Source organism: Balaenoptera borealis (genome assembly GCF_965194805.1).
Source record: "Balaenoptera borealis genome assembly, chromosome: 17".
Lineage (NCBI taxonomy): Eukaryota > Metazoa > Chordata > Mammalia > Artiodactyla > Balaenopteridae > Balaenoptera > Balaenoptera borealis.
In genome coordinates this window covers 73,752,845-73,771,679 of record NC_138876.1, presented here as the reverse complement: position 1 = coordinate 73,771,679, position 18,835 = coordinate 73,752,845, and the positions used below count along the sequence as shown (strand labels likewise).

At 36.0% G+C, this 18,835-nt stretch overlaps 2 long non-coding RNA genes across 4 annotated transcripts in view; one reads left to right on the top strand and one right to left on the bottom strand.

The window, feature by feature from the left end:
- Positions 1–17,504, bottom strand: part of LOC309615367 — a 68,161-nt gene extending 50,657 nt beyond the window's left edge. The window contains exons 1-2 of the long non-coding RNA XR_014236774.1: positions 8,624–17,504; positions 7,069–7,140 (exon numbers count right to left, since the gene is read on the bottom strand). This is a non-coding gene — a long non-coding RNA (uncharacterized lncRNA). The remainder of the gene's footprint in view (positions 1–7,068; positions 7,141–8,623) is intronic.
- The window catches only part of LOC309615366, a 310,048-nt gene that overhangs the window by 96,045 nt on the left and 195,168 nt on the right, over positions 1–18,835 (top strand). The window lies entirely within an intron of this gene.

The window sequence follows — 18,835 nt, the reverse complement described above, 5'->3', positions numbered from 1 at the left end:
TGTTTAAATCTTGTATTTCTTTCTGTATTCAGCAACTTAGCATAGCATCTGTTTTTACCCCAGTATGAAAAGGAGAAATTGACTTAATTCTATTACTCTCACACCTTTCTCCTTACTCATAATTTTAATTTATTATATATAATTATATATTATTATTTTTATTCATATACATTTATAACTTTAGATGTTACACTTAAACCAGTATTTCATAATTAACTTCAGATACTATCTTTTGATTCATGTCTATGTAAAATGATATTATTTTTTCTACTCAATATTATAACTATAGTTAAGAATTCTAGACTTCGTCTTTAGGTTAGTTTTAAATACTGTATCAATGAACAACCAAGAAGAAAGATATCAACCACAGAAAAGGAAATGTTCAAAATTTTGTCATTTTCTTTCCCAATTCCTTCTGTTTTGTGTGTGTGTGTGTGTGTGTGTGTGTGTGTGTGTGTGTGTGATGTCTTTAGCTGTCAGTGTTTTTTGAATCATTGAATTGAATATTGCTCAATTGCCTCTAAAGTATTTTTTTTTCACATTAGATGTATCTGTGAAAAGCTTTCAGAGTTTTTTTGTGTTTGAAAATGCACTTATTTTGTCATCACGTGTTATTAATAGTTTGCATAAAATTCTAGGGTCGATATTAATCCTCTTCTCAGAACCTTGAAGATGTTGTTCCATTTCTTCCAGCATCCAGTATTTTGAATGAGACATTTGGTAGCAATATGAGTCTTGCTTGCTTTTGGTTTCATTTTCTGGAAGCTTCTAGGATTTTCTCTTTATCTTGGGAGTACTTAAAATTTTATTAGAATGTGTCTAGGTATAAGACTTTTTCAATAATCTTTGTGGTACCATTCTTATCTAGTAATTTTCTTCAGCTCTGGGATATTTTTCTTCTACTATATCTTTGATTACTCCCTCCTATTTTCTTTCTGAAGTTTTTTCCTTTCATCCCATCTTATATGACAGTCAAATTTTTCTATGTTTCTACCTTTTTGTCTTTTTTTGTTCAATGCTTGGAAGATACCTTACTTATTTATTCCTATTTCTATTTTATTTTTTTTACCAATCATATTTTTACTTCTAAGAACTCTTTATTTGGTTCTTTGATTTTTTAAAAAAATAGATGGCAGTCTGTTTTTGTTTTTTGGGTATCATACATTTTCATTAATCAATTAATTAAATATTAAAAATGTAAAAAGCTTTCTTTGGTTCTCCCAGATAATCTTGTTTCATTCAAACTTATTCATTTTCTTTATTTACCTTTTCATTTTTATTTCACATTATTGATTTTCCTCAAATGTTGGGCAGTGCTTCTTTATTAATTCATATTTAAAATTACTTATGAGGGACTAGGTTGATTAATATAGATGGTTAGCATGCGTTCTTCTGTCATTGTGTAGGCCTTTTCCTAAACAGGCCTCTGCTGTGAGTAGAAAGTTGATTTTGGGCTCTGTGAACAGAGTTCATATGTGTTAGTTGGCCAGCTTCATTTCCTGCTTAGCAAGCAGAGAGATGACAGGTATGGTATATTCTCTCTTCAAGCATAAATGAGATGAGTTTTGGCCTGCAACATTCATGCTAAGAGATGTTGATTTTATCCCATTTCGTTGGAGCACATTTATCTTTTCTTTCGCTCTTTCTTACTTTACCCTATAGATACTTACTTTTTTTTTTCTACTATTTATACCAGATCCTGAGTTTTCTTAGGAAGGATAGTGCCCACAACTCTGAGATAGTAAGCACATGTATTAAGTGAACCCTCATAAAATACAGCAAAGGAAGTTACTTTGAGAACTGCTTGACCTTTGTAATCTCCAAATCTTTTTCAGGTTTTATTACTGTAAATAGTGGTTGTTCATTTAGAATAGTTGATTAAAGAGTTTAAATTAAATAGAATACCTCCTGAAGACTTTAAGTTCCCTGCAGTTTTTATGGTTTATTTGCAAACTGTGGGGTCTGATTTTAGTCCCATCTGAATGTGCTCATTGAGTAATCTCTTCATTTTTTAAATAGTAATCTACTTCACCCTATGTTATAGGTTCATTATTCATTTTTTAGCAAGTAATCCTCTATTTTCATCCTGTTAGTCCATTAATTAATCTGTTCAATTTTGAAAAGGTAATCTTCTACTTTACCTGATGTTATAGGTCCACTGATTAAATAGGCATGTCTTCTAAATTCTATGCTAGTTTCCCTCCTAACTAATTTCAAGCCTGTGTTCCTTAGGCCAGTATTCTACATGATGAACAACTAGGCTTTAAGTTTTACTCATTCAATATTGACAATTTTTACCCACAATTTCACATTGTAATTTTGTGAATAAAAGTATCTAAGATTTGAAAATAGTGTACTTGGACCCAGGGGCAGTTCTCAGTTATCAACTAAGTCCCAAGTACACAAACTTTTTCTTAAAGGGACGCATAGTAAATGTTTTAGTCTTACTGCCATACAGTCTGTGTCTCTGCCACTCAAATCTGCTATTGGAGCCCAAAAGCAGCATAAATAAAACATAAAAGAATGGGTGTGGCTATATTCCTATAAAAACTTTATTTAGGCCTCTGTCCTGTGATCTGTAGTAGTTTTTTAACTAGACTAAGTCATATAAAATCAACATAAACTTCTCATACTGAGGCTCAAAAAGAAACTACATTCACAAATGAGTCAGTTGGTGCCATTCTCCCACTTGATAATATCCTCATTGAAAATATGCTAGTGTATAATGGGCGTATGTTTTCCTCTTTATTATCCTGATATTGTAATGAATTGAAATTGCTTGTGGATGAAATAGATTTAATGCTTTTTAGAATAAAAAGATAAGTATTCTTTATATCACTGGTATGGGTTTTCCTTCACATGTTAGGTTACAGACAATTGATTTTGCTATCAAATTGTCTTAAAGAATGAACATGCATCATTCAACAACTTCAAATCACAAATTATCATTTTTAGCAGACGGCCTCCAGCATTTAATTGGCTTATATCCAATGATCTTGTATCAAATTATTCATTTTTACAGAGGTATATTTTCAACCAATTTATTTTTTAGAGTTCTCTAAGGAATTACATTGTTAAAAGTTAGCTATTCTGTGAATGCTATATATTATGAGAAGTCCTATATTATTTGAAAAGTTTCCAAAATACTGTGATTTAAGACATGCTCTATAATATAAAATTCTTGGATCTTTATTGATAAATATATACCTATTGTCATTTTATTAATTGTTTTCTGGTTGTTTTTGTAATTATTTTTCATTCCTTTCTTCTTATTTTGCTCTCTTTCCTTGTGATTTGATGACTATCTTAATATTATATTTGGTTTCCTTTCTTGAATCAGGAAACTGGGGTCTTCCTATGCAATTGATCTTCTTTAATTTCATGGACATTATAAATATCACAACTATTAATTATTAGCCATTAGGAAGGTCCTGAATTTGGACCTTTCCCCAGAAGCTAATTACATGTACTTTTGCATACTTGGTTTACATGTGACTTTGTGTAAACTTTTTCCATTTATTGTGTGTCTCCGTGTTTCCATTTACTTTTATCTGGATGAGTGTATGTATTTCTTTATATTTATTTATCCCCAATTTGGATGAAATGAGCTATCAGTTAGAATTCTTGTTACAAGACATAGAAAGGCCCTTTAAGCAAAAAGGGAGTTTATTCTGCTGTGTAACAGAAAAAACCCAGGGATAGAGTTGGTTTCAAATTTTGCTTGACCAAGGGCTCAAGGAAAGACCACAAGGATTTTTTTTTCTCTCTCTGCCTGTCAGTGCAGTTTTCTGCTGTGTTGGCTTTATTTTCAGAAAAATTATCTGTGTGTTTGACAATAACAATATATCTATAAAAGGTCCATCTTGGATAGTTGGTGTATTAGTCAGGATTCTCCAGAGAAATGATTCATATACATATGAATTGGCTTACAAGACAAGAGGCAGGTAAGTCCCAAGATCTGCAGGGTGCATTAGCAAGCTGGAGCACCAGGAGAACTGATGGTTTCATTCCCATTACAGGCCAGCAGGCTTGAGACTCAGGAAGAGCTAGCATTTCAGTTTGAGTCTGAAGGCAGGAAAAAAGCTGATATCCCAGTTCAAAGGGGCAGTCAGGCAGAAAGGATTCTCTCTTACTAGAGGAGGGTCAACCTTTCTGTTCAATTGAGACCTTTAACTGATTGGATGAGGCCCATCCACCTAGGGAGAGCAATCTGATTTACTCAGTCTACCAATTCAATGTTAATCTCATCCAGAATTATTCTCATTGACACACCCAAATAATGTTTGACCAAATACCTGGGCATCCCTTATACCAATCAAGTTGATACATAAAATTAACCATTACAGTTGGCTTTCCTAGAAGCATCTAGAATTGTCTCATTTGGTCTGATTCATTCGATTTTGGTAGTGTGTCCATCCCTGACTTATGTTTGAAGCCAGGGAGTATAATGTACTGTTTCTCTAAGCCTAGATCACAAGATACACCCTGGCTGTGGGGCTGGTGTCAGCAATACAAGAGGAGGCATAAAGGCTAAGAGTACAGAGAGGTGGTTTTCTAAAGATCAAAGCAGAATACATCTAACACAGAAAATTAGGTGATTGTTGGAGCAAAACAAGGAAAAAAAATGTCCATTTGTTGGGATATAATTGAAAAAGTAATGATTGTGAGTTATTTTTCAGCACTCTAAAAACCAAAAGTATTGAATTACCCTCTGTGGCCTCTGGAATGGTGATTTGTAAGTGGTGACCATAAAATAATGGGACTGCCTTGTTAACAAACATAAAAGAATATATATATTCAAAAGAGAATAGCATTTCAAGGTCATTACCTTGGCGATTTATACACATAATGATAACAACTACCACTAATTGAATGTCTACTCTTCTAGGCATGTTAAGAATGTAGCTAAACAACATTACTTTAAATGCTGCCCACCAAGTTCTTCTTAAAATCATCCTCTCTGGGCATAACAAGAATGTCCTTGGGAGTGAGAAGCAAAGGTAACACACTGATTTTCAAAAGAAATAAAACAAACTTTGGTGGTTGGGAATAGGGAAGGAGATTTGAGGAAAACGTTGGGAGAGGGAGCAATGTTAGTAGGAAAGTTGGCTGGGAACAGGAAATAGCCCACAGCATTTCTAATATTTATTTTTAAATCTGCTAATACTCTGTCAGTGTCTACTAGGCATAAATGCCTTGGATGATTTGGAAAAATCAGAGGAAAAAGATTGTGCTCTGAGGTGGCACAGTTAGAAAAAAGAGGAAGATACAGGAGGCAGAATGTGAAAGAGATCAAAGATTTAGCAGAAACAAGAGTTTAGAAGGAGAGAGAACCATAGAGTTTAAGCCCCAATGTGACTCAAAGCATCTTGGGGACTGGAGTTTCCAGAGATCACAGCATGAAAAGGAAAGGGTGATCTCAACTGACATTTGGATTAGAAATATATCATTGCTAATTTTCCCAACAATACCATACTGTATTAATATTCACATTCGTAAATGAGAAAACTTAGATTCTGAGAGATCAAGTGACTTACCATACATAGGTCCCACAGCTTATAAACTGGCACAGCTAGAATTTAATTCCAGGTTTGATTCTAATTTTCCTTAGATGCTGCACCACTTGCCCTTATTTCATCTTTGTTCACAACTTTTTTTGTGTGCTCACCATTTAGATTTGACTTGAGTTATTTGATATTTGTAACAAGGTATATAATTGACACTGAACTGAAACACTTATATTTGCATGGTCAGTACATTCTTTTCCTGAAGGAGGATAAATACAGAACGTCAACTAAAATCTAATGGTCAGGAGTAACATAAGCATCATGGCAGCCTAAGAAGTCCCTCATTTTTGTCTCTTCTCCCTCAACAACAAAAATTTGTCATCCATCCATGGACAGAAGTGCCCTTGAGGGAACCAGGCACTGTGGATCCAGCACTATGTGCCAAGGAACCTGGGAGAAGTCTTATCTACCAGCACATCAGGAATAGGCAGACAGACTTTGGTCCCAGGTGTGGACACTGCAGTGGCCTGTGAGCCAACTCCAGCCTCTATTGGCCATGGTCTGGTAGCCCCTGGAGAACACTGATTTAGTCACTCACAGATGAGAGAGTCCTTGTGAAAGTCCAGGTTTCCATAGAAGAAGTTTCAGGACTCCATTAGAACAACAACAACAAAAAATACAAGTTAGGACACATTGGAGTGGGTAAGAGGAACAGTTTGACTTTATCTGTATCACCCCTCTCCCAAGGTGGCACAGCTTAGGGCCAAGAAAGATTGTCCTCAGCTCGAGTCTCTTGCAGCATGCTGCCAAAAGGTTCATTACTCTTCCACCCCATCCAGAGTACTGAATCGTGAGCTACATGACTGAGGGGCAAACAGAGGTGGGGAAAGCAGCATATAGAACTCTCAGAGGATGTTAAAGGGACACAGATACTAACTGTATCATAGATTGCACGAAGAAGACTACTCATGAGCCGCTGGAAATGCCTCATCTGTGGATCGCCTGACTGGCCCATGGGCACCCCTAGTACACTGCCTCACCCACACACCCCCTTCTCCACCCTGTGGTCAGTCAGAGGAGTGCAAAGAAAAAAAGTGAAAAAGAGAGAAGAAAGTCATATAATCTGTGGTACACCATCAAAAAGACCAATTCACAAATTATCGGCATTCCGAAGGAGGGAAGAGGGAGAAGGGAGGCAGAGAGCTTATTTAAAGAAATAATGGCTTAGAATTCCCCACATCTGAGAAGAGATTTGGATATCCAAGTTAACGAAGCTCTTAAGTCACCAAAGTCAACTTAAAGAGATCTTCTTCAAGATACATTGTAATAAAACTGACAAAAAAATCAAACACAGAGAGAATCTTAAAAGCAGCAAGAGAAAAAAAGCTTGTAACTTAGAACTCCTCTAAGGCTATCAGTGTGGATTTCTCAGCAGAAACCTTATAGGACAGGAGTGAGTGGAATGAAATATTCAAAGTGCTGAAAGAAAGAAAAAGTCAACCAAGACTACTTTACCCAGCAAAGCTATCCTTCAGAAACAAAGGAGAGATAAAAGACTTACACAGACAGAAGCCGAGGGAATCCATCTCCACGAGACCTGCCTTACAAGAAATGTTGAACGGAGTCCTTCAAGCTGAAATGAAGGGACACTAATTAGTAACATGAAAACATGAACCTATACAACACTGCGGTAAAGGTAGATACATAGGCAAATTCAGAATACCCTAATACTGTAATATGGTGGAGTGTTAACCATTTAACTTTATTATGAAGAAGAAAAGACAAGAGTATTAAAAATAACTATAGCTACAATAATTTGTTAATGAATACACAATATAAAAAGCGGTAAATTATGACATCAAAAGCATAAAATTATGGGAGAGTGCAAAAGGGTAGAGTTTTTGTATGTGATTGTAGTTAAGTTGTTATCAGTGTAAAATAGACTATTATATCTGTAAGATGTTTTATATATGCCTCATTATAACCACAAGGCAAAAACCTACAGTAGATTCACAAAAGATAAAAGAGAAGGGAATCAAAGCATATCACCATGGAAAATCAATTCACAAAAGAAGTCAGCAAGGTAAAAAGAAAGGAGCAAGGAAACTACAAAACAGCCAGAAAACAATTAATAAGATGGCATTAGTAAGTCCTTACATATTAATAATTACTCTGGTTTTTTGGGGTTTTTTTCCGCCACGCTGCATGGCTTGCGGGATCTTAGTTCCCTGACCAGGGATAGAACCTGAATCTTCAGCAGTGAAAGCGCAAGAGTCCTAACCACTGGACCGCCAGGGAACTCCCTTAATAATTACTGTTAATGTAAATGGATTTAATTCTCCAATCAAAAGACATAGAGAGGCTAGATGACTATAAAAGAATCCAACTATATACTGACTCCAAAAGACTCACTTCAGCTTTAAGGACACACATAAGCTCAAGGTGAAGGGATGGAAGAAGATAATACATGTAAGTAGAAACCAAAAGAGAGCAGGGGTAACTATACTTATAACAGGCAAAACAGACTTTAGGCCTGTTATAAATGGTAACAAGAGACAAAGAAGATCATTATATAATAATGAAGGGGTCAATTTATCAGGAAGACATAACAATTTTAAGTATATATGCACTCAACATTGGAGCACCTAAATATATTAAGCAAACACTAACAGGTCTGAAAGCTACAATACTTTGATGAAATTGAAGAAGACACAAACAAGTGGAAAGATATCCAGTGTTAATAGATTAATAGAATTAATATTATTGAAATGGCCGTACTACACAAAGCCACCTATATGTTCAATTCAATCCTTTATCAAAACTCCAATGGCATTTTTCCACAGAAATAGAACAAACAATCCTAAAGCTTATATGGAACCAAAAAGGACATCAGATAACCAAAGCAATCCTGAAAGAGAAGAAGCTGGAAACATCACACTTCCTGGTTTTAAATTGTATTACTAAGCTATTTTAGTGAAATATCTGGCAATTTTTTGATTATAATTGAAGAGACTGACATTAAGCTTTTGATTGACAAGGCATCCATTTCAAAGACGTTCATCTCGAATAAACACATGGCCATCCACACAACAAAGTAAATAAATGGCCAGGCTTACCTCATCCATGAAGTTTTCCTTTTAGAAAGCCCTGGGCGACCTAGATAACTGATTACTTGCCTCTCCCTTCCTGTACTTTACTTCTTGCTCTTATGTTTTAAATTCACCAATAAATAGCGAACGCACGAATAAAGGCAGAACCCCAGGTCTGTGCTTTCTCTCCTTCCCTCCAAATCCATGAGTTTGCGGTATGGCCCCAGGTGTGCCAGGTACCCTCCAGGATTGGTGAATAATAACCTTTGCTTTTTCCAAATTGCCTGATGGTTGTTGCTGCAGTGTGTCTTACTCTTGTGGTTCTTACAATAAGAACCACAAGAGTGGTCCAGCCGCTACACTGTGGGGCTCACCACAAATAGCACGGGCCCAAGTGCCCTCAGGCATTCCTAGCAGATAAAGTTGCTGTTGATAGGCTGAGACTGACACAAAGCAGCTATAGTAGTCAAAACAGTACAGTACTGGCATAAAAACAGACACATAGACCAATGGAATAGAATCAAGAGCCTGGGAATATTAGCCCTTACACATATAGTCAACCCGTATTTGACAAGGAAGCCAAGAGTAATCAATGGGGATAGGATAGTCTCTTAAACAAATGGTGTTGGAAAAACTGGACAGCTTCATGGAAGAGAATCAGACTGGGCTACATTCTCACAGCATATACAAGATGACTACACTGACGTGACTAAAATCATATGTACAGATTTGTAAAACTCAGTCACATTACTTTAATACTTTAGACCTTTTTAGTAGGCTTTTTCATTTCTTTATGCACAGCATACTGTGTTCTATTTATGATGGTCTGCAGTAAAAATTGGATTAGTACTTCATTTTAAGATTTATTTACCATAAAATCCTCTTTTATCAAAATGTACCTTTGTATCAATAGCACCTGTCTTATTTTAATGTAGTATTAAAAGGTATTGTAACTAAAAGGAAACCTTTTCTCAAATCCCTCGTATCATTTTTAAAACAAAGCCTTAAATGTAAGCCATTGACCCGCTCTTGTAAAAACTGCCTTGGGGAATCAGGGTACCTGATTCATAGAATTGACTATAATAGCTTCTCCAATGCCATTGTATCCTGTCAGGCTTACTCTTCTTCAGGGACTTCTCAGAATGCACATGACAGATTCAATTGTTTAAATACGTGCTTAGTGAATTTCTCAGATGCCTTTGTTGGATCAGAGATTGTGTGTACCCTGACATTAAATCCTGTGCAGTATGTTATCAGTCTCCCAAAGAATTTGTCATGAAGCTACATAGTATTCAGAGTACTCATGGTCTTCTGTGCCAGTGGGTTCCCAAATCGGGGCATTGAAGAACAATGCTTTACAGAGTCTTTTTGCAGATTCACCTTGTATAGTAAAATAATTTCTTTTGATCTTTTTCAACTAAATTAAATGTACTAAATTTAAATTTCTTATTCTTTAACAAAAAGTCTTGAAGAGTTGGCTCCCAGCTCAATGATGCCATCAAGGACCCAAGGTTTTCTGTTCTTTTGATCTACTGTTCTTACCTATTGGTATAGGTCTAGGCGTCACAACCTTACACTCACATTCCAAGCAGTAAGGAAGAGACTGAGGTATAGTATTTTGTCCTTATGAAGCTTTGCCATGTTATTGAGGATTTTATTAGCTTCCCCAGAAACATTCCCTTAAAGCCCATTGGCCAGAAACTGGCTGGTTTAGACCAATCATAGAGCAGAGGAAGGGTGGTTCTTTTGTAAGAGTATAGACTCTCTCCTGCCTTTAGAACACAAAATCCGGGGCTCTACTAGGAGCGAAGGTGATGATATTTGTTGAACAGACAATGGACGTTGTGTGCTTTACAGCTGATGTACGTGTGTGAGGAGGAGGTCAAGGGCAAAACAAGGCTGAAGGAAGATTTGTTGTTAAAGAGTACAGGTAACGTATATCGTAGAGGGATAATTTAGAGGCAGTGAGTGGGATTAGAGGGCTGTCTGGGAAAGCTTACGTTTCTAAGGGCAAAGTAATGTGTCTGTATTAGGCTGTGGTCGTTGGAATCAAGAAAAAGGGAGTCATCATTTCTTCCTGTCATTTTGAGGAAGAGATGATAGCACCTCATGAGGAAATCAATAAAAGGATTACGAAAAGGTGACCAAAGAGTGAAGGATATCTTCACAGTTCTAATCCAGGGAACTAGAAGACAAAGGCTGTCACTAGCAGCCAGTGGTAGTAGAGATGGGGAGCTGATTCACTGGGGGAAAGGAGTGAACCGAGGCTTAAACTCAGTTCAATACAGCATCATTCTTTGAGGACTTACCATGTGAAAGCACTGTTTCAGACAGATCCTCAGGATATGAAAAAAAGTGTAAATATATATATATATTATATATATATATACTTTGCCCATTGGAGAAGGGATTGATGTTTAAGAAATCAATGCATGATGTTTAAGAAAAATTTTAGCACCCGATTGTGTGCTAAGAAGGGCAGGCTTTAGGTGGAGGCAATCTCTGACTATGTGGTCTCTTAATATAGTGGGATTTTAGGGGATCTGCAAAGGACTTTATAGAAAAGCAAAACAAAATGTTTCTATTATTAAGGATATATCCCTTGGTGGAACATATCCTTTTATACCTGTTTTAAAATGCAAATACTCTGTAGAGGGGAGACTACTGAAATTTGAAATACCTAATAACTTGGTGTAACTTGGGAGTCAGGGAAGGAGAGGGAGAATTGGAAGGAGCTTGAACAGGAGGTAATGAGAATTTTCCAGCCTTGCTGAGGGCTGCCCTGTACTTGGGCCCCATTATGCCCTCTTGTATCTCATTTATGTGCTTCAGCTATCTAAATCCAGCAAATTCACCAAATAATTTGAGTTTTCCACTATATGATATGGATCCAGCTCAGGGAGAAGGTGTTTGGACAATTTAATAGGAAAAAAATCTTGATGAGAACAGGTATTTTTAAAGACAGAGGAAAAAAAATAAAACCCTGACATTGTAATCAGATTTAGCTAAATGAGACTGGAACCTCAGGAGAAAACTAGAGACAAGCCTGGGATAAAATCAGAAACAGCATTTTTTTTATTGGTGTGATAAATTTGGTAAACAGCTTCTCTGCATCATTGTGGAGAAAATCTACACTAAAAGAAATCTGTTTTGATTTTAGACATTTTTTAGAAGGTTGTTTAATTTAATTAATGAGAAATCATAGGTTAATTGCCTTCAGCTTTAATGTGAGGGCATTATGCATGCAGGCATATTTTATTTATATCTCGACTGTTTGATGTACACAATCAATTCAAAAAGGCATAATGAAGAGGTATTCTGTCCTGCGTGGAATAATAATTAGGGGCTCTAGTACAGAATATTTTTTATTAATTGTGCTGCTCAGTAAACATGTTTGACATAATACTGAGAAATGCATTTGTCAAATTTTACCAATATTTTTCTCTAATCTTTTGCTTTCTCTAGATTTTTTCAGACTTTTTTTCCATACTGACCCTGTTTTCCTAAGCTAGGCATCCTCACCCTTCACCCCCAAGAAGCCCTAACAGTTTGATTTAGAGACTAAGGACCACCTGCTAAGTTTGTTGCATTACAAAATTCAGGAAATCTTATTGGACATCTGGCTGCTGTTTCAACAAGGGTCACCTATGTCGTTAGGGAAATGGGAATCTGATTTTTTTCATACATAAGTAGAGACCACATCAGTCTATAATGCAGTAATATTAGTGGAATCTCTATGGTCTTTTGATTGCTGTATACTTTGCTAGACAATTTTACATGTGATGTCTAGATCCTTAGACGGTGTTGTTTTCTTTACTAAGGATTTGGGCATGATACCTGAAGGCTATTCTCCCTATGACATACAAACATGGATTACTCTTTGTCCAAGGTACAAACTATGTTTCCAGAATTTGTTAACCAAGTTTTACCTCATAACTATTTTTCCATGCTTAGGGCATCAGTCAATTTCACAGAACATTTTCCACAGTTTGGGGAAATGATTTGAACTCTTGAATGTTCTTTCAAACTCCTAGTGCATATTTATTGAAAAAAATTGTATTTACATCTTTTTTTTTTTGTTGGGGGGGGGCAATAAGCATGTCTAAAAGTTTCCAGAATGTTTTTCCTTGAATATCTGTATAACCAGGAGCAAATTTCAAGGGCTTGGGATATGCGGCCAAAAATTGGGCATGTTTTGGCTCCTCTTGTTGCTTTGGCACTTGCCTCTTCTGACAACCATTTTTCACTTTTTTACCAACCCCCAACTCCATCACCTCAGTCCAGTCTTTCCCTGTCCGTGATTTTTCCACATTTCTCTTCTCCACGCTTTCCAGAAGGGCATCTCAGCAGGAATAGTATGTCTTGGTTAAGCCAATTGCTTCTAATTGCCATATGATGCAGAACTTTCTTCTGAGCCACCAATGCCCAGGGATGATTCTTTGGTCTCAAGTAAGTCATACATGTGAGATTTATAGAGAACCATATTGTTCTAAAAATCAAATGCAAATTTTACAGCTCTTTCTCCTAATGTCCAGTTCAAATAGAGCTGAGGTGAAAGTGACTATAGTAATAACATTCAAATGTTGTCACCATCTGGTGCCTGTTTGGTGGCCTATGTTACATGAGCAGGTGGTCCTTGTGTATCTTTGAGTGGCCAGCTGTCCACGTCATACAAGCCACTGTCACATTAGTGTTAATTGGCATCTTGGTTATAATGATCTGTGGAGAAGCCAAAGCTTGAATAGACCTCAGTATATTATTCCTCTTTGTCTTAAGAACTCTGGGTCAAGGCTGACAAACATTTCTCTCTCTGTCCTCTTTTCCTTATTTCCTATATGAAAGTCTAAAAGGTCCAGAATAAGTGATCTTATTCAATTTACAGAAAACCCAATACACATATTCTTAACCTATTTATTCTTAGCTGAGGTAAGAGATACACAAAGAAATCTTCAAAGAAACTTCATGGAATTTAGAAAGGGTCTGTTGCCTGTTTTGATTGCTCTGGAGATGATTTATCAATCCCCAACTTTAAATATTAGGATTTTAGAAATAAAAGTAGCTCTTCCTTTTTAGGTGTAATTTTTGGGGGGAGTCTGATTTATAGGTGGTGGCTCCCAAGAGAACCCAAATGGAAAAGAGAACCATAGACAATCGCTGATGTTATGACCTACAGAGTGTCAGTTTCATATGGTTCAACTTAGTACTTCTGCTTTTCAGTCTTCAAAGTTGCCAGGAAATACCTATTTCCTTAAGTGAAATATCGTCTATCATAAATTCTTGGCCACAGGACTGGTATTTAAAATAAGCTTACCCGGCCCGCCTTGAGTGATGACATCTCCAATGCATTAGGCTGGTCATAGGATACTATTAATACGTCTTCTAAAATGATCATGCCTTCTGAGCTCAAGTTACTTGAAGAGAATAAAGAGTTTTACTTGCATGAATTTTAGTTAGAATGATAGGCGCTATTTAAAGTCATATACACACACAAATGTTGACTTTTAGAGTCAACTTACAGAAGCAAGCATGAATCTTTTTATCTTATTCCCATCATACAGAGACAAAGAAAACATACCCCAATAAGTTAAATAATGTTCCAGATGCAGTGGGAAATTTTGTGTTTCATAGTCAATAAACTGGCTTCAAGTGTTTGCCTCAGAATGACCGACAAGCAGCTCTTCACGTCTCATCTGTGTTCACTAAGCCTTATGCGGGTGCCCAGCCCTCATTTCTGTTTCCTTCAGATTTCTCTAAGTGCCACACAGTCCTTTGTGCCACATAATGTAGCTCTTGGTTCTTCACTGTTTGGAATATTTTTTTTGTTTCATATTAACATTTATGTTTCTGTAAAATCGCTTGGAGTGAGGTATTAGTATTTTAAGTATTTTGATTCCTCCAAGAATGTCATACTGTGCCAGATAAATAGGAGGAACCTATAAATGCTAAACATTTAGTAAATATTCACTAAGCAAATAGAAAAGATAGGACAGTGAGCTCTGTAAACAAATTTTCGAGGTCAGATTTTACAAATTAAAATGAATAAAATAAGCCATTTGCACATCAAAAGTCTTCAAGATATTGATCTCTGTATAAAAAGGCTAGGATTTGGAATAAATTGAACCAGTATAAGAAAAGTAAAAGTTAGACTGTCTGTCTTCTATGCATTCCATTAATTCTGAGGATTTCATACTTCTGAATCAGAACTAACTACATTAACAAATTATGTATGCTGAGTTAGTCATATTACTCAAGTCCTGTTCTTCTTCCTCTGCAGAATATTTGTCACACAGATATTTAAATGGAATCAGAGCTGTACATAATCATGACACAATACTTTGTCAAAAAGAGAAAAAAGTTAATCAAGTTGGTGAATCATCATAGCTCTCCTCCCCTGCCCCATCTTACAGGCTCAGAAGAAGCAGACTCTGAAAAAATAGGTCATTATTAAGGAAGCAGAATCAGAGCACCTTAGTAAAATATAGTAAAATGTTAGTCATTTGTCCATGTATAATATTTTACTCCTTTGACAATTAAGCACTCTTTATTATAAAAAAAAAGTTCTATTTAGTGTCTGTCAAATAATTCTGGAAAGAAAAATAAAGTACAGTATTTCAGTATGAAACAGAATAAATCACAACTGGCATGAGTTAAATAACTAAATTAAAATCAAGTTCCAAATTGTCTTATCTGAATCATCAAGTTAGGGATCTTCTCAAAAAGGCATATTGCTATCCTGGAGGCAGGAAAAAAAAAAAAAAAGAGCATAGAATATAGTATTTTGACTTTTTCTATTAGTCCTTTTCCTCAAAAAAGTCCTTGGTAGGCTGAAGAGTGTCTCATTGTAGTTGCTGGAAAAATCTCTTGGCCAGAAGCTTTTCCTTTAGTCAGAAGACCTGCTAAGATGGTGGGGATACAACCCAGGACAACAAGAGGGGAAGTTTAGGAAGAGAATTGTGTTACAGGCCTAGACTGGTACGGATTGCAGCAGAAAATGGCAGGCTCTGGGAAGGAAGAGACGGTGGACAAATATGACATGATATTACAGAGGAAAAATGAAAATATTAGGAAAAAAATCATGAGGTCTTAAAATTATGAAAAAGTTAAATAATGGGAGGAAATAAGAAACCAGTTAGGACCACTAGGAAAAATGAAAAGCTGCTCAAGAAATAAAATATAATTATATTATGCTGTTGGCTCTACACCAAATGATAATTTTATTCATAATTAAGTAAACACTGCATTAAATTTCAATGTGTAGGATAACCCTTTCAGGGTAAAATATGGACTACATATTTATGATTGAAAACGGAACCTAAATATGATCACCTTGGAGATGTAAAACGTAGATGCCAGTGTTTGGAGGACCAGAGATGGAGAGACCACTAAAAGGAAGAATGGAGGCAGGAATATTTTCATAAGACAGAGGGAGGGGTCAAGAGACACTGTATCAGTCGATAGAGTACAAAATAAAGACGGAAACATATTATTTACAGTTATGAACGTAACAGCTGGAAAGCATAAAAAAATAGTGATATAACCATTTTAAGGTGATGATGGGAGGAGGTGGGGAGTGATGGAAGGTGAGCCGAATCCTAATTCATCATAGCAGGGAGTGATGATTAATGCGTACAGTTCCTGAATTTATAAATAGGTGTGGAAACACACTATTTGTCAGCATGGATGTAATCATAGGAAGAAAATATTAAAAATGGTTTCCCCTGTGGATCCATCCTAGATGGATAGGTGGTGGATAGGGTACCATTTCTTTTCATTATATCTTTCTTTATAAAGTGATTTAAAATTTATATAATATTTATATAACTCTAACGAGTGTCTTTCAAAAGGCTATTGGAAAAATACAAAACTCTCATTCACAACCATTGTACACTTATTTCCTTCTGTGTGTAGATTGAAGGTATTCCAAATTGGTCAGGGTCAGTTCAGCACCATGTCTTTCCTGGAAAAGCTTTCTGTAGGTTTAGACCTGCATGAATTCTCCTTCCTTTCCATTCAACTTCAAGAGGTCATCAGTTTCAGGAGGGGCACTTTAAAAAATTATTCAATAATAAATATTGTATTTATATGACTCAAATTCAAGAGGCATAAAAGGAAATATAATAAAGTTCACATACTATTCATGTTTCCCACGTACTCAGTGTTAAACCTGTTATTCTTCCGGAGCCTTTCAGAGTTATTTTACTCACATCAGAGCGAATAAACATACAGGCGTGCATATACATATAAATTTCTGAAAACCTATTGGATTACAAATTTTTAGATAACTTGAGCTTATAATCCATTATTTTAAAAGGAAAAAATAATATATTCCCAGGCAATTAGAAACCTCAATTTATTTCTCCAATTGTTATATATTAATTGAGCAAGGATGTCTGCGTCATAAAACACCAAGCACTTAAATGTTTAACACTTACTGAGCTCATTATTGAGTACGTTTACTTGCAGTACACAATAACAAAGTTTGCTACTCGAAATATGGTCCAAGGACCAGCAGCACTGACGTCACCTGAGAGCTTGTTAGCTTTGTCGAATCTCAGACCCAGACCCAAACCTAGTCAATCAGAACCTGCATTTTGCTGAGATCTCCTCTCTCCATCTGCTTTATCACTTCAAACTTTTCTTCTTATGTGTGGACACTTCTATATCTCTTTGGCTCACCTATTTTCTCCTTCTCTACTTTTAGGAGATATTTTTTTACTTCAGGTGGGGGAAGATAATGACAGTAAAGCAGAACTTGATTAGACAGCATCAGCCGAGACTCCGTTCTATCTGGAGTACACCTGAGACATGATTGCCGCTCGCTCGGATCTTGCCTGGAATCGTGCATAATGTTTGTGGGTGCTTGCGTATGGATTCGTTATAGCAGCTTTTCAATTTAGATAGGGAATGTTGAATATTTGTTTGGCAGTTTGGCAGTTGTTATAGTGTTATAGTGTTATAGTGACTCTTCAGAGACTGAAAGATCAGATAGCAAGGAAAAGCAGTGCACCCCTCCCTCTGCTTTAAAAAAAATCAAATAGTACAACAGTATACAGACTGTGCTGCGTTTTTATTTGTTTCCTTAGATGTCATTACATGTTGGTACATAAAGAAACTTCACTGATCTTCTTTTACGGCAGCCAGGTACTCCATGGTGTGGTTAAGCCATAATTTAATAAAACAGACCCTTTTTTTGATGGACATTTGGGTTAATTTCAATATTTTACTATTACAAACAGTGTTGCAGTAACAGTTTTATACATATATCTTGTCATATGCCTGAAAGTGTGCCTATAGAAGAGAAGAGAGTGGCTAGGCCACATGACATCGACTGCTGTTGCTAACTTGTTCTCCACAGATATTTAATTTACACTCCACTTGAGAGAGCAAAGTGGTTCCCCATGCCTTGTTCAGTAACAGTGTCATCAAACTTTGGGATTTTTACCATTCTTGACTATGAAAAGATATTTCAGTGTAGTTTTAATTTACTTTTTTGTTATTATGAAAAATAGAAATAATATGTTCATATGTTTATGAGCCATTTGCTATTCTTATCCTGTGAATTATTTATTCTAATCTTTTGCTCATTTTTCTACTGGGTTGTTGGGCTTTTTCTTATTGATTTGTTGGAATCCTTTACATTAGAAAGACCAAATTTTTAAAAATCATGTACGTTAAACTTTTTTTTCCAGTATATCTTTTGACTTTCTTATGGTCTATCTATCTCTCTCAACAGTTTTTATAACAACATTTAAAATATGTTATAATGCTGAATTAACCAATCTTTTCTTTCATAGTTTCTAGCTATTCCCATTCTGAAATGGTAAAAGAATTCTCACATAGTTTCTTGCTTGTTCCTTTGTGGTTTTATTTATTTATTTTTTAGTTTGGGATCCATCGACTTCAGCCTGTTTCAATGTGAGGTGTGGACCTAACTTAAGTTTTTCCCCTCAGAGCCTCTCAGTTATCCCAATTCTAGTTCTTGAATGAATGAAGAACTTTTCAATAATACAGATTCCCAAACGCCACACTCAAGATATTGTTATTATATAGTAAATTTTGGTGGGACGCCAAAAGAAAGTCCCAGCTCATTTGGATGTGCAGGCGTATTTGTAAATCATAGCAAGAAGGCTCAGTCTGGAGGTGAAGGTGAGGGAATTTTGTTTTTCTTAATGAATGTTTTCCATATGGTTGGCTGGAAGCCTACTCCTTATTTGGAAGAAGCAGCTGTTTTCCAGAAGT